The sequence below is a fragment of the Sinohyriopsis cumingii genome, chromosome 10 (genome assembly GCF_028554795.1).
Source record: "Sinohyriopsis cumingii isolate HCF-2022 chromosome 10, ASM2855479v2, whole genome shotgun sequence".
Classification (NCBI taxonomy): Eukaryota; Metazoa; Mollusca; class Bivalvia; order Unionida; family Unionidae; genus Sinohyriopsis; species Sinohyriopsis cumingii.
The window spans coordinates 97,801,956-97,824,580 of NC_142970.1; the positions used below are offsets into that span (position 1 = coordinate 97,801,956).

The 22,625-nt window shown below is 35.3% G+C and overlaps 6 non-coding genes across 6 annotated transcripts; all 6 read right to left on the minus strand.

The window, feature by feature from the left end:
• Positions 1 to 536: 536 nt before the first annotated feature.
• Positions 537 to 608, minus strand: Trnae-uuc (transfer RNA glutamic acid (anticodon UUC)). The gene has a single exon. It is a non-coding gene; the product is annotated as a tRNA-Glu (tRNA).
• A 5,563-nt stretch (positions 609 to 6,171) lies between these two features.
• Trnae-uuc (transfer RNA glutamic acid (anticodon UUC)) lies at positions 6,172 to 6,243 on the minus strand. The gene has a single exon. It is a non-coding gene; the product is annotated as a tRNA-Glu (tRNA).
• Positions 6,244 to 8,307: 2,064 nt separating this feature from the next.
• Trnae-uuc (transfer RNA glutamic acid (anticodon UUC)) lies at positions 8,308 to 8,379 on the minus strand. Its single transcript has one exon. It is a non-coding gene; the product is annotated as a tRNA-Glu (tRNA).
• A 5,566-nt stretch (positions 8,380 to 13,945) lies between these two features.
• Trnae-uuc (transfer RNA glutamic acid (anticodon UUC)) lies at positions 13,946 to 14,017 on the minus strand. The gene has a single exon. It is a non-coding gene; the product is annotated as a tRNA-Glu (tRNA).
• Positions 14,018 to 16,089: 2,072 nt separating this feature from the next.
• Positions 16,090 to 16,161, minus strand: Trnae-uuc (transfer RNA glutamic acid (anticodon UUC)). Its single transcript has one exon. It is a non-coding gene; the product is annotated as a tRNA-Glu (tRNA).
• A 5,502-nt stretch (positions 16,162 to 21,663) lies between these two features.
• On the minus strand, positions 21,664 to 21,735 carry Trnae-uuc (transfer RNA glutamic acid (anticodon UUC)). Its single transcript has one exon. It is a non-coding gene; the product is annotated as a tRNA-Glu (tRNA).
• Between the last annotated feature and the right edge of the window lie 890 nt (positions 21,736 to 22,625).

The following is a 22,625-nucleotide window of genomic DNA, read 5'->3' on the forward strand; positions in this document are numbered from 1 at the left end:
CGATGGTGTTGATTGATGATAGGGATGCTGATTATGAATATCTGACATCGATAGATTGAAAAATTACTTTGTAAAAGGAAATTAGCGCTACAATGTTTAATGTAGTCAATATTTTTGACGATTCTTCGATTTTCTGTCCAAAACCGATTTTTCAGTACATTGGATATTGCCTGATTAGAACGATACTTGTTAAGTGATTAGGACTCATCAAGTATGAAAACAATCATAATTCCGGTACCCTATGCCAGTCCATAAAACGATTTTTTTGTGTTGTAAAGTCGGACGATTGGTTGACTTGTTATGTCTAAAAAAAAGTGTTCCATTTCAAATCTTGAATATTCATCGTTTATCTTGGGGAAAATTGGAACAGTACACACAATGAAAATAATAATAATATTAATATTAATATGTCTCTGATAATGTGTCCCGCCAGTCATCAACTCAGATAATCTTTACCTTTCCTTTCAGAGAGTTGCAAAAAAATAGCCCAACACCAAACGTCTTGAAAGCCGCATGCTTTCCTATAATAAAAAGTGTTCCGATGCCGGGGATCGAACCCGGGCCGCCTGGGTGAAAACCAGGAATCCTAACCACTAGACCACATCGGAGTCGATATACACGCTTCTTCCTAACAGGTACATAAATAAACTCTATTGTACCACCTTGACGGTGCAAAAAGCATCTAAAACTTATAACACTATGGGTTATTGATTGTAGGAATTGGCTTAACGGGTGAGTGGATATCATATAGTCAAATATCAGTTGTGGTCGGGTGGTAGAGATTATGTTCGTGCGCGTCAGTTGTAAACGTCGTGTACAAAATATACACAGTATGAATAAACTCTAATGCAGTAATGCTATGAAAACTCATATCGGCCATGGACATATATTCTTCACGTAGTGAATTATAACATTAATGCATATATTACCAGTGTAAAAAAGACAAAGTAAGGATAGAACAATAATTTTTTTTACCATCATTTCTGCCATGATAGGAGGCATTTTCTTCCCATCTTTAAGTTTTCAATATTTTCCACACGGAACATACATGAGACCACGTGGGCGAAGGAAAATGGTGACTTTGTACCAAACCGCCATTTGCATAATTCTCGTACTCTGGATACGCTTTCAAAGTTATTTGCTGCCGTTTGTCTATCGATGGACGTTTGCTGGTCATACTAAGCTAAAGATCCAATTGTAATAATTAAAGTGTCATTCCTTATGGAACAGGAGTCAACATAAATGATGTTCCTCAGTAGGTATTCTTTGCGATTCACCTTCGATACATCCATCCTGTGAGCAGATGGGAGAATATATTCGTATCTTCTGCCAAAAGGAATGAAAATCTCTGAAGAATCTTGGCATGAACACTTTTTACAGTCTTGGCTGTGATAACATCCGCAAATTGTCATGGACGGTTCTAAATGAGCACGTGACCAATTTTACGTAGGAGAAAATCCAGCCTATGCTCCACAGTTAGAATCCTGACAATCTAATATTTTGAATGTTATGGTCACGTGGTTTAAGGTTCTTTCTTCCACGAGGTTTATCTTCTGTATACGGCTCACTTCCTTCTTTCTGTTCTTTCTTTGTGACGGGCTATTAATCGAATTTGGTTGTATAATTTTGTTTCGTTTCTTGGTGAGGACCTCTTGATCAAGATAGGCTTCATATTTTTTTATGCTGTCAACGCCGTTGGTCTTTCAGATAATAATGGATGCTTAGAAGATGCCAAGGTTAACTTGCAACGTTTCATTATCCGTAGAATGTTGATAATGTCCATTGAATCGGAATAATGAGGTCTAAATTAAAAAGATAAGAATATGAAAAAGGAGTAATTTCAAAGTATATTTTGCAAGAGCAAACTGAAGTAATGTAAGGCAAGGTGGTTCAAGACAGTGTGTCAATTGGTGTTGTCATTTCTATCTAATAAGAAATAGTCATAATATTATCTGGCTATATATTCATTTCTATCTAAGAAGAAGTAGTCATAATATTATCTGGCTATATATATTAATAAGTTCTGTCTAGACATTTGTGAAAATGTCCACGACCTCATGTTCAACTAAAATGAAGGAATCGTTAAATACATGCTGATTGTTTTATTATTTATTTCGACTTGTAATAATCATTTGTTCAAACCTTCAGTGCATTAGATGTATCTTATTTTTATTATGTTAATATGAATTGGAAGATATATCTGCGGAACACTCTGATAGGGTTCCTGCATCCACATCTCATTCTCCCTCGTTAGTATGAAACGATGTTGGCACCGATATAACACGACAGACCATGAGAATACGGGCAAGTCGATTTGGCCAAAATGTGGGTAATTGGAACCTCGAGAACTAAGAATCCCACAGTAAGGATAAATTCGTTAATAATGAATCTCACAATCTAGTCATTGAAAGAAAGTAAAACAGAGATTACTAAATGGATAATGGGCAATTTTATCAGAAATGGTCACTGTTTCCAAACAAATTTGCACTGAGGGGAAAAATAAAAATGACATCTATGAACACATCTTAAACATGAGAGAAATGCCAAAGGATGAGAAATAGCACTCAGTCATCATGAAATGGAGATACTACAATACCTGTGCAGAGGTTGGACGGGATATCTTGACCAATTATTCAACGCCCGCGAGTCACAAGGTACTCTGTTGACTATATGTTATATAATCTTTGTACATGAACACACTGTATTATAATGCTTTACATCCAGTATAAAGATGATCCTACTAGCCGCAGTGAAGGAACTAATAAGCTGGTTCATTATTAACAGCTGGATACAGTAGGAAAAAATAAATGTTTACAATCCTTGGCAACGCTTTCATCCAAATATATTTTAAGTGTATTGCTTTACTTCTTCGCAATGATTGAAAACGATATGAATTGTGACATATTACGTAGTCATGCGCTGTATGTGTTTGCATATATGTATGTATGTATGTGTGTATGTATGTATTGTATGTATGTATGTATTTATGCGTGTATGATTGTGTGTATGTTTGTATGTATGTGTGTATGAGTGTGTGTATGGATGTATGTATGTATGTGTATGTATGTATGTATGTATGTATGTATGTATTCAGGCACATCCACCTATATATCTGCATTATCAGGACTGTTGAATAACCATATTAATATATAACAAATATTGTACCAGTGACATTAATCTCTACTTCCAAGCAAAAAGTTTTAATTATTTTTAGAAATGTTAGCTATGGAAAATATGCAACTCTCCTGCAACACATTGAAGTCCTCGGCGGAAGCTGAAATGTTTCTCTAGGGTTAATAACACCCTTGCACCGGTCCTGTCGAATTGATAATGTCAAGTGTTTCAGTGCTATTTCTTTCTGATATTTGTCAGTTCCAGCCATGTGTAATTCAGACTTCTCCAGTGCTTTGATAATCTCTCCGCCTTTCTCCTCCAGAACTGTATGGTCCATGAACTGTCTCTTCACTGTTCCTTGTCTAGATTGTGAAGATTGTTCACTTCCATTATAATTCATTGACTGCAAACAGTTTCTAAAAGTGGCTAAATTACATCAACTTTCTGACGATGGTGTTGATTGATGATAGGGATGCTGATGATGAATATCTGACATCGATAGATTGAAAAATTACTTTGTAAAAGGAAAATACAGCTACAACGTTTAATGTAGTCAATATTTTTGACGATTCTTCGATTTTCTGTCCAAAACCGATTTTTCAGTACATAGGATATTGACTGATTAGAACGATACTTGTTAAGTGATTAGGACTCATCAAGTATGAAAAAAATCATAATTCCGGTACCCTATGCCAGTCCATAAAACGATTTATTTCTGTTGTAAAGTCGGACGATTGGTTGACTTGTTATGTCTAAATAAAAGTGTTCCATTTCAAATCTTGAATATTCATCGTTTATCTTGGGGAAAATTGGAACAGTACAAACAATGATAATAATAATAATATTAATATGTTTGTGATAATGTGTCCCGGAGTCATCAACTCAGGTTATAGCACAACACCAAACGTCTTGAGAGCCGCATGGTTTCCTATAATAAAATGTGATCGAACCCGGGCCGCCTGGGTGAAAACCAGGAATCCTAACCACCAGACCACATCGGAGTCGATATACACGCTTCTTCCTAACAGGTACATAAATAAACTCTATAGTACCGCCTTGACGGTGCAAAAACCATCTAAAACTTATAACACTATGGGATTACTAAATGGATAATGGGCAATTTTATCAGAAATGGTCACTGTTTCCAAACCAATTTGCACTGAGGAGAAAAACAAAAATGACATCTATGAACATATCATAAACATGAGAGAAATGCCAAAGGATGAGAAATAGCACTCAGTCATCATGAAATGGAGATACTACAATACCTGTGCAGAGGTTGGACGGGATATCTTGACCAATTATTCAACGCCCGCGAGTCAGAATGTACTCTGTTGACTATATGTTATATAATCTTTGTACATGAACACACTGTATCATAATGCTTTACATCCAGTATAAAGATGATCCTACTAGCCGCAGTGAAGGAACTAATAAGCTGGTTCATTATTAGCAGGTGGATACAGTAGGAAAAAATAAATGTTTACAATCCTTGGCAACGCTTTCATCCAAATATATTTTAAGTGTATTGCTTTACTTCTTCGCAATGATTGAAAACGATATGAATTGTGACATATTACGTAGTCATGCGCTGTATGTGTGTGCATATATGTATGTATGTATGTATGTATTGTATGTATGTATGTATCTATGTATGTATGTATGTATGTATGTATTTATGTATGTATGATTGTGTGTATGTTTGTATGTATGTGTGTATGAGTGTGTGTGTATGTATGTATGCATGTATGTATGTATGTATGTTTGTGTGTATGTATGTGTGTGTATGTATGTATGTATATATGTATGTATGTATGTATGTGTGTGTGTGTCTATGTATGTATGTATGTATGATTGTGTGTATGTATGTATATATGTATGTATGTATATATGTATGTATGTATGTATGTATGTATGTATGTATGTATGTATGTATGTATGTATGTATGTGTGTGTGTGTATGTATGTATGTATGTATGATTGTGTGTATGTATGTATATATGTAGGTATTTATATATGTATGTATGTATGTATGCAGGCACATCCACCTATATATCTGCATTATCAGGACTGTTGAATAACCATATTAATATATAACAAATATTGTACCAGTGACATTAATCTCTACTTCCAGGCAAAAAGTGTTGATTATTTTTAGAAATGTTAGCTATGGAAAATATGCAACTCTCCTGCAACACATTGAAGTCCTCGGCGGAAGCTGAAATGTTTCTCTAGGGTTAATAACACCCTTGCACCGGTCCTGTCTACATGATAATGTCAAGTGTTTCAGTCCTATTTCTTTCTGATATTTGTTAGTTCCAGCCATGTGTAATTCAGCCTTCTCCAATGCTTTGATAATCTCTCCGTCCTTCTCCTCCAGAACTGTATGGTCCATGAAATGTCTCATCACTGTTCCATGATTAGATAAGATTTGTCTAGATTGTTAAGATTGCTCACTTCCATTATAATTCATTGACGGCAAACAGTTTCCAAAAGTGGCTAAATTAGATCAACTTTCTGACGATGGTGTTGATTGATGATAGGGATGCTGATTATGAATATCTGACATCGATAGATTGAAAAATTACTTTGTAAAAGGAAATTAGCGCTACAATGTTTAATGTAGTCAATATTTTTGACGATTCTTCGATTTTCTGTCCAAAACCGATTTTTCAGTACATTGGATATTGCCTGATTAGAACGATACTTGTTAAGTGATTAGGACTCATCAAGTATGAAAACAATCATAATTCCGGTACCCTATGCCAGTCCATAAAACGATTTTTTTGTGTTGTAAAGTCGGACGATTGGTTGACTTGTTATGTCTAAAAAAAAGTGTTCCATTTCAAAACTTGAATATTCATCGTTTATCTTGGGGAAAATTGGAACAGTACACACAATGAAAATAATAATAATATTAATATTAATATGTCTCTGATAATGTGTCCCGCCAGTCATCAACTCAGATAATCTTTACCTTTCCTTTCAGAGAGTTGCAAAAAAATAGCCCAACACCAAACGTCTTGAAAGCCGCATGCTTTCCTATAATAAAAAGTGTTCCGATGCTGGGGATCGAACCCGGACCGCCTGGGTGAAAACCAGGAATCCTAACCACCAGACCACATCGGAGTCGATATACACGCTGCTTCCTAACAGGTACATAAATAAACTCTATAGTACCGCCTTGACGGTGCAAAAACCATCTAAAACTTATAACACTATGGGATTACTAAATGGATAATGGGCAGTTTTATCAGAAATGGTCACTGTTTCCAAACAAATTTGCACTGAGGAGAAAAACAAAAATGACATCTATGAACATATCATAAACATGAGAGAAATGCCAAAGGATGAGAAATAGCACTCAGTCATCATGAAATGGAGATACTACAATACCTGTGCAGAGGTTGGACGGGATATCTTGACCAATTATTCAACGCCCGCGAGTCAGAATGTACTCTGTTGACTATATGTTATATAATCTTTGTACATGAACACACTGTATCATAATGCTTTACATCCAGTATAAAGATGATCCTACTAGCCGCAGTGAAGGAACTAATAAGCTGGTTCATTATTAGCAGGTGGATACAGTAGGAAAAAATAAATGTTTACAATCCTTGGCAACGCTTTCATCCAAATATATTTTAAGTGTATTGCTTTACTTCTTCGCAATGATTGAAAACGATATGAATTGTGACATATTACGTAGTCATGCGCTGTATGTGTGTGCATATATGTATGTATGTATGTATGTATTGTATGTATGTATGTATCTATGTATGTATGTATGTATGTATGTATTTATGTATGTATGATTGTGTGTATGTTTGTATGTATGTGTGTATGAGTGTGTGTGTATGTATGTATGCATGTATGTATGTATGTATGTTTGTGTGTATGTATGTGTGTGTATGTATGTATGTATATATGTATGTATGTATGTATGTGTGTGTGTGTCTATGTATGTATGTATGTATGATTGTGTGTATGTATGTATATATGTATGTATGTATATATGTATGTATGTATGTATGTATGTATGTATGTATGTATGTATGTATGTATGTATGTATGTGTGTGTGTGTATGTATGTATGTATGTATGTATGATTGTGTGTATGTATGTATATACGTAGGTATTTATGTATGTATGTATGTATGTATGTATGCACGCACATCCACCTATATATCTGCATTATCAGGACTGTTGAATAACCATATTAATATATAACAAATATTGTACCAGTGACATTAATCTCTACTTCCAGGCAAAAAGTGTTGATTATTTTTAGAAATGTTAGCTATGGAAAATATGCAACTCTCCTGCAACACATTGAAGTCCTCGGCGGAAGCTGAAATGTTTCTCTAGGGTTAATAACACCCTTGCACCGGTCCTGTCTACATGATAATGTCAAGTGTTTCAGTCCTATTTCTTTCTGATATTTGTGAGTTCCAGCCATGTGTAATTCAGCCTTCTCCAATGCTTTGATAATCTCTCCGTCCTTCTCCTCCAGAACTGTATGGTCCATGAAATGTCTCATCACTGTTCCTTGATTAGATAAGATTTGTCTAGATTGTTAAGATTGCTCACTTCCATTATAATTCATTGACGGCAAACAGTTTCCAAAAGTGGCTAAATTAGATCAACTTTCTGACGATGGTGTTGATTGATGATAGGGATGCTGATTATGAATATCTGACATCGATAGATTGAAAAATTACTTTGTAAAAGGAAATTAGCGCTACAATGTTTAATGTAGTCAATATTTTTGACGATTCTTCGATTTTCTGTCCAAAACCGATTTTTCAGTACATTGGATATTGCCTGATTAGAACGATACTTGTTAAGTGATTAGGACTCATCAAGTATGAAAACAATCATAATTCCGGTACCCTATGCCAGTCCATAAAACGATTTTTTTGTGTTGTAAAGTCGGACGATTGGTTGACTTGTTATGTCTAAAAAAAAGTGTTCCATTTCAAATCTTGAATATTCATCGTTTATCTTGGGGAAAATTGGAACAGTACACACAATGAAAATAATAATAATATTAATATTAATATGTCTCTGATAATGTGTCCCGCCAGTCATCAGCTCAGATAATCTTTACCTTTCCTTTCAGAAAGTTGCAAAAAAATAGCCCAACACCAAACGTCTTGAAAGCCGCATGCTTTCCTATAATAAAAAGTGTTCCGATGCCGGGGATCGAACCCGGGCCGCCTGGGTGAAAACCAGGAATCCTAACCACTAGACCACATCGGAGTCGATATACACGCTTCTTCATAACAGGTACATAAATAAACTCTATAGTACCACCTTGACGGTGCAAAAAGCATCTAAAACTTATAACACTATGGGTTATTGATTGTAGGAATTGGCTTAACGGGTGAGTGGATATCATATAGTCAAATATCAGTTGTGGTCGGGTGGTAGAGATTATGTTCGTGCGCGTCAGTTGTAAACGTCGTGTACAAAATATACACAGTATGAATAAACTCTAATGCAGTAATGCTATGAAAACTCATATCGGCCATGGACATATATTCTTCACGTAGTGAATTATAACATTAATGCATATATTACCAGTGTAAAAAAGACAAAGTAAGGATAGAACAATAATTTTTTTTACCATCATTTCTGCCATGATAGGAGGCATTTTCTTCCCATCTTTAAGTTTTCAATATTTTCCACACGGAACATACATGAGACCACGTGGGCGAAGGAAAATGGTGACTTTGTACCAAACCGCCATTTGCATAATTCTCGTACTCTGGATACGCTTTCAAAGTTATTTGCTGCCGTTTGTCTATCGATGGACGTTTGCTGGTCATACTAAGCTAAAGATCCAATTGTAATAATTAAAGTGTCATTCCTTATGGAACAGGAGTCAACATAAATGATGTTCCTCAGTAGGTATTCTTTGCGATTCACCTTCGATACATCCATCCTGTGAGCAGATGGGAGAATATATTCGTATCTTCTGCCAAAAGGAATGAAAATCTCTGAAGAATCTTGGCATGAACACTTTTTACAGTCTTGGCTGTGATAACATCCGCAAATTGTCATGGACGGTTCTAAATGAGCACGTGACCAATTTTACGTAGGAGAAAATCCAGCCTATGCTCCACAGTTAGAATCCTGACAATCTACCTATTTTGAATGTTATGGTCACGTGGTTTAAGGTTCTTTCTTCCACGAGGTTTATCTTCTGTATACGGCTCACTTCCTTCTTTCTGTTCTTTCTTTGTGACGGGCTATTAATCGAATTTGGTTGTATAATTTTGTTTCGTTTCTTGGTGAGGACCTCTTGATCAAGATAGGCTTCATATTTTTTTATGCTGTCAACGCCGTTGGTCTTTCAGATAATAATGGATGCTTAGAAGATGCCAAGGTTAACTTGCAACGTTTCATTATCCGTAGAATGTTGATAATGTCCATTGAATCGGAATAATGATGTCTAAATTAAAAAGATAAGAATATGAAAAAGGAGTAATTTCAAAGTATATTTTGCAAGAGCAAACTGAAGTAATGTAAGGCAAGGTGGTTCAAGACAGTGTGTCAATTGGTGTTGTCATTTCTATCTAATAAGAAGTAGTCATAATATTATCTGGCTATATATTCATTTCTGTCTAAGAAGAAGTAGTCATAATATTATCTGGCTATATATATTAATAAGTTCTGTCTAGACATTTGTGAAAATGTCCACGACCTCATGTTCAACTAAAATGAAGGAATCGTTAAATACATGCTGATTGTTTTATTATTTATTTCGATTTGTAATAATCATTTGTTCAAACCTTCAGTGCATTAGATGTATCTTATTTTTATTATGTTAATATGAATTGGAAGATATATCTGCGGAACACTCTGATAGGGTTCCTGCATCCACATCTCATTCTCCCTCGTTAGTATGAAACGATGTTGGCACCGATATAACACGACAGACCATGAGAATACGGGCAAGTCGATTTGGCCAAAATGTGGGTAATTGGAACCTCGAGAACTAAGAATCCCACAGTAAGGATAAATTCGTTAATAATGAATCTCACAATCTAGTCATTGAAAGAAAGTAAAACAGAGATTACTAAATGGATAATGGGCAATTTTATCAGAAATGGTCACTGTTTCCAAACAAATTTGCACTGAGGGGAAAAATAAAAATGACATCTACGAACACATCTTAAACATGAGAGAAATGCCAAAGGATGAGAAATAGCACTCAGTCATCATGAAATGGAGATACTACAATACCTGTGCAGAGGTTGGACGGGATATCTTGACCAATTATTCAACGCCCGCGAGTCACAAGGTACTCTGTTGACTATATGTTATATAATCTTTGTACATGAACACACTGTATTATAATGCTTTACATCCAGTATAAAGATGATCCTACTAGCCGCAGTGAAGGAACTAATAAGCTGGTTCATTATTAACAGCTGGATACAGTAGGAAAAAATAAATGTTTACAATCCTTGGCAACGCTTTCATCCAAATATATTTTAAGTGTATTGCTTTACTTCTTCGCAATGATTGAAAACGATATGAATTGTGACATATTACGTAGTCATGCGCTGTATGTGTTTGCATATATGTATGTATGTATGTGTGTATGTATGTATTGTATGTATGTATGTATTTATGCGTGTATGATTGTGTGTATGTTTGTATGTATGTGTGTATGAGTGTGTGTGTATGGATGTATGTATGTATGTGTATGTATGTATGTATGTATGTATGTATTCAGGCACATCCACCTATATATCTGCATTATCAGGACTGTTGAATAACCATATTAATATATAACAAATATTGTACCAGTGACATTAATCTCTACTTCCAAGCAAAAAGTTTTAATTATTTTTAGAAATGTTAGCTATGGAAAATATGCAACTCTCCTGCAACACATTGAAGTCCTCGGCGGAAGCTGAAATGTTTCTCTAGGGTTAATAACACCCTTGCACCGGTCCTGTCTAATTGATAATGTCAAGTGTTTCAGTGCTATTTCTTTCTGATATTTGTCAGTTCCAGCCATGTGTAATTCAGACTTCTCCAGTGCTTTGATAATCTCTCCGCCTTTCTCCTCCAGAACTGTATGGTCCATGAACACTCTCTTCACTGTTCCTTGTCTAGATTGTGAAGATTGTTCACTTCCATTATAATTCATTGACTGCAAACAGTTTCTAAAAGTGGCTAAATTACATCAACTTTCTGACGATGGTGTTGATTGATGATAGGGATGCTGATGATGAATATCTGACATCGATAGATTGAAAAATTACTTTGTAAAAGGAAAATACAACTACAACGTTTAATGTAGTCAATATTTTTGACGATTCTTCGATTTTCTGTCCAAAACCGATTTTTCAGTACAAAGGATATTGACTGATTAGAACGATACTTGTTAAGTGATTAGGACTCATCAAGTATGAAAAAAATCATAATTCCGGTACCCTATGCCAGTCCATAAAACGATTTATTTCTGTTGTAAAGTCGGACGATTGGTTGACTTGTTATGTCTAAATAAAAGTGTTCCATTTCAAATCTTGAATATTCATCGTTTATCTTGGGGAAAATTGGAACAGTACAAACAATGATAATAATAATAATATTAATATGTTTGTGATAATGTGTCCCGGAGTCATCAACTCAGGTTATAGCACAACACCAAACGTCTTGAGAGCCGCATGGTTTCCTATAATAAAATGTGATCGAACCCGGGCCGCCTGGGTGAAAACCAGGAATCCTAACCACCAGACCACATCGGAGTCGATATACACGCTTCTTCCTAACAGGTACATAAATAAACTCTATAGTACCGCCTTGACGGTGCAAAAACCATCTAAAACTTATAACACTATGGGATTACTAAATGGATAATGGGCAATTTTATCAGAAATGGTCACTGTTTCCAAACAAATTTGCACTGAGGAGAAAAACAAAAATGACATCTATGAACATATCATAAACATGAGAGAAATGCCAAAGGATGAGAAATAGCACTCAGTCATCATGAAATGGAGATACTACAATACCTGTGCAGAGGTTGGACGGGATATCTTGACCAATTATTCAACGCCCGCGAGTCAGAATGTACTCTGTTGACTATATGTTATATAATCTTTGTACATGAACACACTGTATCATAATGCTTTACATCCAGTATAAAGATGATCCTACTAGCCGCAGTGAAGGAACTAATAAGCTGGTTCATTATTAGCAGGTGGATACAGTAGGAAAAAATAAATGTTTACAATCCTTGGCAACGCTTTCATCCAAATATATTTTAAGTGTATTGCTTTACTTCTTCGCAATGATTGAAAACGATATGAATTGTGACATATTACGTAGTCATGCGCTGTATGTGTGTGCATATATGTATGTATGTATGTATGTATTGTATGCATGTATGTATCTATGTATGTATGTATGTATGTATTTATGTATGTATGATTGTGTGTATGTTTGTATGTATGTGTGTATGAGTGTGTGTGTATGTATGTATGCATGTATGTATGTATGTATGTTTGTGTGTATGTATGTGTGTGTATGTATGTATGTATATATGTATGTATGTATGTATGTGTGTGTGTGTCTATGTATGTATGTATGTATGATTGTGTGTATGTATGTATATATGTATGTATGTATATATGTATGTATGTATGTATGTATGTATGTATGTATGTATGTATGTATGTATGTATGTATGTGTGTGTGTGTGTGTATGTATGTATGTATGTATGATTGTGTGTATGTATGTATATATGTAGGTATTTATGTATGTATGTATGTATGTATGTATGCAGGCACATCCACCTATATATCTGCATTATCAGGACTGTTGAATAACCATATTAATATATAACAAATATTGTACCAGTGACATTAATCTCTACTTCCAGGCAAAAAGTGTTGATTATTTTTAGAAATGTTAGCTATGGAAAATATGCAACTCTCCTGCAACACATTGAAGTCCTCGGCGGAAGTTGAAATGTTTCTCTAGGGTTAATAACACCCTTGCACCGGTCCTGTCTACATGATAATGTCAAGTGTTTCAGTCCTATTTCTTTCTGATATTTGTGAGTTCCAGCCATGTGTAATTCAGCCTTCTCCAATGCTTTGATAATCTCTCCGTCCTTCTCCTCCAGAACTGTATGGTCCATGAAATGTCTCATCACTGTTCCTTGATTAGATAAGATTTGTCTAGATTGTTAAGATTGCTCACTTCCATTATAATTCATTGACGGCAAACAGTTTCCAAAAGTGGCTAAATTAGATCAACTTTCTGACGATGGTGTTGATTGATGATAGGGATGCTGATTATGAATATCTGACATCGATAGATTGAAAAATTACTTTGTAAAAGGAAATTAGCGCTACAATGTTTAATGTAGTCAATATTTTTGACGATTCTTCGATTTTCTGTCCAAAACCGATTTTTCAGTACATTGGATATTGCCTGATTAGAACGATACTTGTTAAGTGATTAGGACTCATCAAGTATGAAAACAATCATAATTCCGGTACCCTATGCCAGTCCATAAAACGATTTTTTTGTGTTGTAAAGTCGGACGATTGGTTGACTTGTTATGTCTAAAAAAAAGTGTTCCATTTCAAATCTTGAATATTCATCGTTTATCTTGGGGAAAATTGGAACAGTACACACAATGAAAATAATAATAATATTAATATTAATATGTCTCTGATAATGTGTCCCGCCAGTCATCAACTCAGATAATCTTTACCTTTCCTTTCAGAGAGTTGCAAAAAAATAGCCCAACACCAAACGTCTTGAAAGCCGCATGCTTTCCTATAAGAAAAAGTGTTCCGATGCTGGGGATCGAACCCGGGCCGCCTGGGTGAAAACCAGGAATCCTAACCACCAGACCACATCGGAGTCGATATACACGCTTCTTCCTAACAGGTACATAAATAAACTCTATAGTACCGCCTTGACGGTGCAAAAACCATCTAAAACTTATAACACTTTGGGATTACTAAATGGATAATGGGCAATTTTATCAGAAATGGTCACTGTTTCCAAACAAATTTGCACTGAGGAGAAAAACAAAAATGACATCTATGAACATATCATAAACATGAGAGAAATGCCAAAGGATGAGAAATAGCACTCAGTCATCATGAAATGGAGATACTACAATACCTGTGCAGAGGTTGGACGGGATATCTTGACCAATTATTCAACGCCCGCGAGTCACAAGGTACTCTGTTGACTATATGTTATATAATCTTTGTACATGAACACACTGTATTATAATGCTTTACATCCAGTATAAAGATGATCCTACTAGCCGCAGTGAAGGAACTAATAAGCTGGTTCATTATTAGCAGGTGGATACAGTAGGAAAAAATAAATGTTTACAGTCCTTGGCAACGCTTTCATCCAAATATATTTTAAGTGTATTGCTTTACTTCTTCGCAATGATTGAAAACGATATGAATTGTGACATATTACGTAGTCATGCGCTGTATGTGTGTGCATATATGTATGTATGTATGTATGTATTGTATGTATGTATGTATCTATGTATGTATGTATGTATGTATTTATGTATGTATGATTGTGTGTATGTTTGTATGTATGTGTGTATGAGTGTGTGTGTATGTATGTATGCATGTATGTATGTATGTATGTATGTATGTATGTATGTATGTTTGTGTGTATGTATGTGTGTGTGTATGTATGTATGTATATATGTATGTATGTATGTATGTGTGTGTGTGTGTCTATGTATGTATGTATGTATGATTGTGTGTATGTATGTATATATGTATGTATGTATATATGTATGTATGTATGTATGTATGTATCTATGTGTGTGTGTGTATGTATGTATGTATGTATGATTGTGTGTATGTATGTATATATGTAGGTATTTATGTATGTATGTATGTATGTATGTATGTATGTATGTATGTATGTATGCAGGCACATCCACCTATATATCTGCATTATCAGGACTGTTGAATAACCATATTAATATATAACAAATATTGTACCAGTGACATTAATCTCTACTTCCAGGCAAAAAGTTTTGATTATTTTTAGAAATGTTAGCTATGGAAAATATGCAACTCTCCTGCAACACATTGAAGTCCTCGGCGGAAGCTGAAATGTTTCTCTAGGGTTAATAACACCCTTGCACCGGTCCTGTCTACATGATAATGTCAAGAGTTTCAGTCCTATTTCTTTCTGATATTTGTGAGTTCCAGCCATGTGTAATTCAGCCTTCTCCAATGCTTTGATAATCTCTCCGTCCTTCTCCTCCAGAACTGTATGGTCCATGAAATGTCTCATCACTGTTCCTTGATTAGATAAGATTTGTCTAGATTGTTAAGATCGCTCACTTCCATTATAATTCATTGACGGCAAACAGTTTCCAAAAGTGGCTAAATTAGATCAACTTTCTGACGATGGTGTTGATTGATGATAGGGATGCTGATTATGAATATCTGACATCGATAGATTGAAAAATTACTTTGTAAAAGGAAATTAGCGCTACAATGTTTAATGTAGTCAATATTTTTGACGATTCTTCGATTTTCTGTCCAAAACCGATTTTTCAGTACATTGGATATTGCCTGATTAGAACGATACTTGTTAAGTGATTAGGACTCATCAAGTATGAAAACAATCATAATTCCGGTACCCTATGCCAGTCCATAAAACGGTTTTTTTGTGTTGTAAAGTCGGACGATTGGTTGACTTGTTATGTCTAAAAAAAAGTGTTCCATTTCAAATCTTGAATATTCATCGTTTATCTTGGGGAAAATTGGAACAGTACACACAATGAAAATAATAATAATATTAATATTAATATGTCTCTGATAATGTGTCCCGCCAGTCATCAACTCAGATAATCTTTACCTTTCCTTTCAGAGAGTTGCAAAAAAATAGCCCAACACCAAACGTCTTGAAAGCCGCATGCTTTCCTATAATAAAAAGTGTTCCGATGCCGGGGATCGAACCCGGGCCGCCTGGGTGAAAACCAGGAATCCTAACCACTAGACCACATCGGAGTCGATATACACGCTTCTTCATAACAGGTACATAAATAAACTCTATTGTACCACCTTGACGGTGCAAAAAGCATCTAAAACTTATAACACTATGGGTTATTGATTGTAGGAATTGGCTTAACGGGTGAGTGGATATCATATAGTCAAATATCAGTTGTGGTCGGGTGGTAGAGATTATGTTCGTGCGCGTCAGTTGTAAACGTCGTGTACAAAATATACACAGTATGAATAAACTCTAATGCAGTAATGCTATGAAAACTCATATCGGCCATGGACATATATTCTTCACGTAGTGAATTATAACATTAATGCATATATTACCAGTGTAAAAAAGACAAAGTAAGGATAGAACAATAATTTTTTTTACCATCATTTCTGCCATGATAGGAGGCATTTTCTTCCCATCTTTAAGTTTTCAATATTTTCCACACGGAACATACATGAGACCACGTGGGCGAAGGAAAATGGTGACTTTGTACCAAACCGCCATTTGCATAATTCTCGTACTCTGGATACGCTTTCAAAGTTATTTGCTGCCGTTTGTCTATCGATGGACGTTTGCTGGTCATACTAAGCTAAAGATCCAACTGTAATAATTAAAGTGTCATTCCTTATGGAACAGGAGTCAACATAAATGATGTTCCTCAGTAGGTATTCTTTGCGATTCACCTTCGATACATCCATCCTGTGAGCAGATGGGAGAATATATTCGTATCTTCTGCCAAAAGGAATGAAAATCTCTGAAGAATCTTGGCATGAACACTTTTTACAGTCTTGGCTGTGATAACATCCGCAAATTGTCATGGACGGTTCTAAATGAGCACGTGACCAATTTTACGTAGGAGAAAATCCAGCCTATGCTCCACAGTTAGAATCCTGACAATCTACCTATTTTGAATGTTATGGTCACGTGGTTTAAGGTTCTTTCTTCCACGAGGTTTATCTTCTGTATACGGCTCACTTCCTTCTTTCTGTTCTTTCTTTGTGACGGGCTATTAATCGAATTTGGTTGTATAATTTTGTTTCGTTTCTTGGTGAGGACCTCTTGATCAAGATAGGCTTCATATTTTTTTATGCTGTCAACGCCGTTGGTCTTTCAGATAATAATGGATGCTTAGAAGATGCCAAGGTTAACTTGCAACGTTTCATTATCCGTAGAATGTTGATAATGTCCATTGAATCGGAATAATGAGGTCTAAATTAAAAAGATAAGAATATGAAAAAGGAGTAATTTCAAAGTATATTTTGCAAGAGCAAACTGAAGTAATGTAAGGCAAGGTGGTTCAAGACAGTGTGTCAATTGGTGTTGTCATTTCTATCTAAGAAGAAGTAGTCATAATATTATCTGGCTATATATATTAATAAGTTCTGTCTAGACATTTGTGAAAATGTCCACGACCTCATGTTCAACTAAAATGAAGGAATCGTTAAATACATGCTGATTGTTTTATTATTTATTTCGATTTGTAATAATCATTTGTTCAAACCTTCTGTGCATTAGATGTATCTTATTTTTATTATGTTAATATGAATTGGAAGATATATCTGCGGAACACTCTGATAGGGTTCCTGCATCCACATCTCATTCTCCCTCGTTAGTATGAAACGATGTTGGCACCGATATAACACGACAGACCATGAGAATACGGGCAAGTCGATTTGGCCAAAATGTGGGTAATTGGAACCTCGAGAACTAAGAATCCCACAGTAAGGATAAATTCGTTAATAATGAATCTCACAATCTAGTCATTGAAAGAAAGTAAAACAGAGATTACTAAATGGATAATGGGCAATTTTATCAGAAATGGTCACTGTTTCCAAACAAATTTGCACTGAGGGGAAAAATAAAAATGACATCTATGAACACATCTTAAACATGAGAGAAATGCCAAAGGATGAGAAATAGCACTCAGTCATCATGAAATGGAGATACTACAATACCTGTGCAGAGGTTGGACGGGATATCTTGACCAATTATTCAACGCCCGCGAGTCACAAGGTACTCTGTTGACTATATGTTATATAATCTTTGTACATGAACACACTGTATTATAATGCTTTACATCCAGTATAAAGATGATCCTACTAGCCGCATTGAAGGAACTAATAAGCTGGTTCATTATTAACAGCTGGATACAGTAGGAAAAAATAAATGTTTACAATCCTTGGCAACGCTTTCATCCAAATATATTTTAAGTGTATTGCTTTACTTCTTCGCAATGATTGAAAACGATATGAATTGTGACATATTACGTAGTCATGCGCTGTATGTGTTTGCATATATGTATGTATGTATGTGTGTATGTATGTATTGTATGTATGTATGTATTTATGCGTGTATGATTGTGTGTATGTTTGTATGTATGTGTGTATGAGTGTGTGTGTATGTATGTATGTATGTATGTGTATGTATGTATGTATGTATGTATGTATGTATGTATGTATGTATGTATGTATGTATTCAGGCACATCCACCTATATATCTGCATTATCAGGACTGTTGAATAACCATATTAATATATAACAAATATTGTACCAGTGACATTAATCTCTACTTCCAAGCAAAAAGTTTTAATTATTTTTAGAAATGTTAGCTATGGAAAATATGCAACTCTCCTGCAACACATTGAAGTCCTCGGCGGAAGCTGAAATGTTTCTCTAGGGTTAATAACACCCTTGCACCGGTCCTGTCTAATTGATAATGTCAAGTGTTTCAGTGCTATTTCTTTCTGATATTTGTCAGTTCCAGCCATGTGTAATTCAGACTTCTCCAGTGCTTTGATAATCTCTCCGCCTTTCTCCTCCAGAACTGTATGGTCCATGAACTGTCTCTTCACTGTTCCTTGTCTAGATTGTGAAGATTGTTCACTTCCATTATAATTCATTGACTGCAAACAGTTTCTAAAAGTGGCTAAATTACATCAACTTTCTGACGATGGTGTTGATTGATGATAGGGATGCTGATGATGAATATCTGACATCGATAGATTGAAAAATTACTTTGTAAAAGGAAAATACAGCTACAACGTTTAATGTAGTCAATATTTTTGACGATTCTTCGATTTTCTGTCCAAAACCGATTTTTCAGTACATAGGATATTGACTGATTAGAACGATACTTGTTAAGTGATTAGGACTCATCAAGTATGAAAAAAATCATAATTCCGGTACCCTATGCCAGTCCATAAAACGATTTATTTCTGTTGTAAAGTCGGACGATTGGTTGACTTGTTATGTCTAAATAAAAGTGTTCCATTTCAAATCTTGAATATTCATCGTTTATCTTGGGGAAAATTGGAACAGTACAAACAATGATAATAATAATAATATTAATATGTTTGTGATAATGTGTCCCGGAGTCATCAACTCAGGTTATAGCACAACACCAAACGTCTTGAGAGCCGCATGGTTTCCTATAATAAAATGTGATCGAACCCGGGCCGCCTGGGTGAAAACCAGGAATCCTAACCACCAGACCACATCGGAGTCGATATACACGCTTCTTCCTAACAGGTACATAAATAAACTCTATAGTACCGCCTTGACGGTGCAAAAACCATCTAAAACTTATAACACTATGGGATTACTAAATGGATAATGGGCAATTTTATCAGAAATGGTCACTGTTTCCAAACCAATTTGCACTGAGGAGAAAAACAAAAATGACATCTATGAACATATCATAAACATGAGAGAAATGCCAAAGGATGAGAAATAGCACTCAGTCATCATGAAATGGAGATACTACAATACCTGTGCAGAGGTTGGACGGGATATCTTGACCAATTATTCAACGCCCGCGAGTCAGAATGTACTCTGTTGACTATATGTTATATAATCTTTGTACATGAACACACTGTATCATAATGCTTTACATCCAGTATAAAGATGATCCTACTAGCCGCAGTGAAGGAACTAATAAGCTGGTTCATTATTAGCAGGTGGATACAGTAGGAAAAAATAAATGTTTACAATCCTTGGCAACGCTTTCATCCAAATATATTTTAAGTGTATTGCTTTACTTCTTCGCAATGATTGAAAACGATATGAATTGTGACATATTACGTAGTCATGCGCTGTATGTGTGTGCATATATGTATGTATGTATGTATGTATGTATTGTATGTATGTATGTATCTATGTATGTATGTATGTATTTATGTATGTATGATTGTGTGTATGTTTGTATGTATGTGTGTATGAGTGTGTGTGTATGCATGTATGCATGTATGTATGTATGTATGTATGTTTGTGTGTATGTATGTGTGTGTATGTATGTATGTATATATGTATGTATGTATGTGTGTGTGTGTGTCTATGTATGTATGTATGTATGATTGTGTGTATGTATGTATATATGTATGTATGTATGTGTGTGTGTATGTATGTATGTATGTATGATTGTGTGTATGTATGTATATATGTAGGTATTTATGTATGTATGTATGTATGTATGTATGTATGTATGTATGTATGTATGCAGGCACATCCACCTATATATCTGCATTATCAGGACTGTTGAATAACCATATTAATATATAACAAATATTGTAATAGTGACATTAATCTCTACTTCCAGGCAAAAAGTTTTGATTATTTTTAGAAATGTTAGCTATGGACAATATGCAACTCTCCTGCAACACATTGAAGTCCTCGGCGGAAGCTGAAATGTTTCTCTAGGGTTAATAACACCCTTGCACCGGTCCTGTCTACATGACAATGTCAAGTGTTTCAGTCCTATTTCTTTCTGATATTTGTGAGTTCCAGCCATGTGTAATTCAGCCTTCTCCAATGCTTTGATAATCTCTCCGTCCTTCTCCTCCAGAACTGTATGGTCCATGAAATGTCTCATCACTGTTCCTTGATTAGATAAGATTTGTCTAGATTGTTAAGATTGCTCACTTCCATTATAATTCATTGACGGCAAACAGTTTCCAAAAGTGGCTAAATTAGATCAACTTTCTGACGATGGTGTTGATTGATGATAGGGATGCTGATTATGAATATCTGACATCGATAGATTGAAAAATTACTTTGTAAAAGGAAATTAGCGCTACAATGTTTAATGTAGTCAATATTTTTGACGATTCTTCGATTTTCTGTCCAAAACCGATTTTTCAGTACATTGGATATTTCCTGATTAGAACGATACTTGTTAAGTGATTAGGACTCATCAAGTATGAAAAGAATCATAATTCCGGTACCCTATGCCAGTCCATAAAACGATTTTTTTGTGTTGTAAAGTCGGACGATTGGTTGACTTGTTATGTCTAAAAAAAAGTGTTCCATTTCAAATCTTGAATATTCATCGTTTATCTTGGGGAAAATTGGAACAGTACACACAATGAAAATAATAATAATATTAATATTAATATGTCTCTGATAATGTGTCCCGCCAGTCATCAACTCAGATAATCTTTACCTTTCCTTTCAGAGAGTTGCAAAAAAATAGCCCAACACCAAACGTCTTGAAAGCCGCATGCTTTCCTATAATAAAAAGTGTTCCGATGCTGGGGATCGAACCCGGGCCGCCTGGGTGAAAACCAGGAATCCTAACCACTAGACCACATCGGAGTCGATATACACGCTTCTTCATAACAGGTACATAAATAAACTCTATTGTACCACCTTGACGGTGCAAAAAGCATCTAAAACTTATAACACTATGGGTTATTGATTGTAGGAATTGGCTTAACGGGTGAGTGGATATCATATAGTCAAATATCAGTTGTGGTCGGGTGGTAGAGATTATGTTCGTGCGCGTCAGTTGTAAACGTCGTGTACAAAATATACACAGTATGAATAAACTCTAATGCAGTAATGCTATGAAAACTCATATCGGCCATGGACATATATTCTTCACTTAGTGAATTATAACATTAATGCATATATTACCAGTGTAAAAAAGACAAAGTAAGGATAGAACAATAATTTTTTTTACCATCATTTCTGCCATGATAGGAGGCATTTTCTTCCCATCTTTAAGTTTTCAATATTTTCCACACGGAACATACATGAGACCACGTGGGCGAAGGAAAATGGTGACTTTGTACCAAACCGCCATTTGCATAATTCTCGTACTCTGGATACGCTTTCAAAGTTATTTGCTGCCGTTTGTCTATCGATGGACGTTTGCTGGTCATACTAAGCTAAAGATCCAACTGTAATAATTAAAGTGTCATTCCTTATGGAACAGGAGTCAACATAAATGATGTTCCTCAGTAGGTATTCTTTGCGATTCACCTTCGATACATCCATCCTGTGAGCAGATGGGAGAATATATTCGTATCTTCTGCCAAAAGGAATGAAAATCTCTGAAGAATCTTGGCATGAACACTTTTTACAGTCTTGGCTGTGATAACATCCGCAAATTGTCATGGACGGTTCTAAATGAGCACGTGACCAATTTTACGTAGGAGAAAATCCAGCCTATGCTCCACAGTTAGAATCCTGACAATCTACCT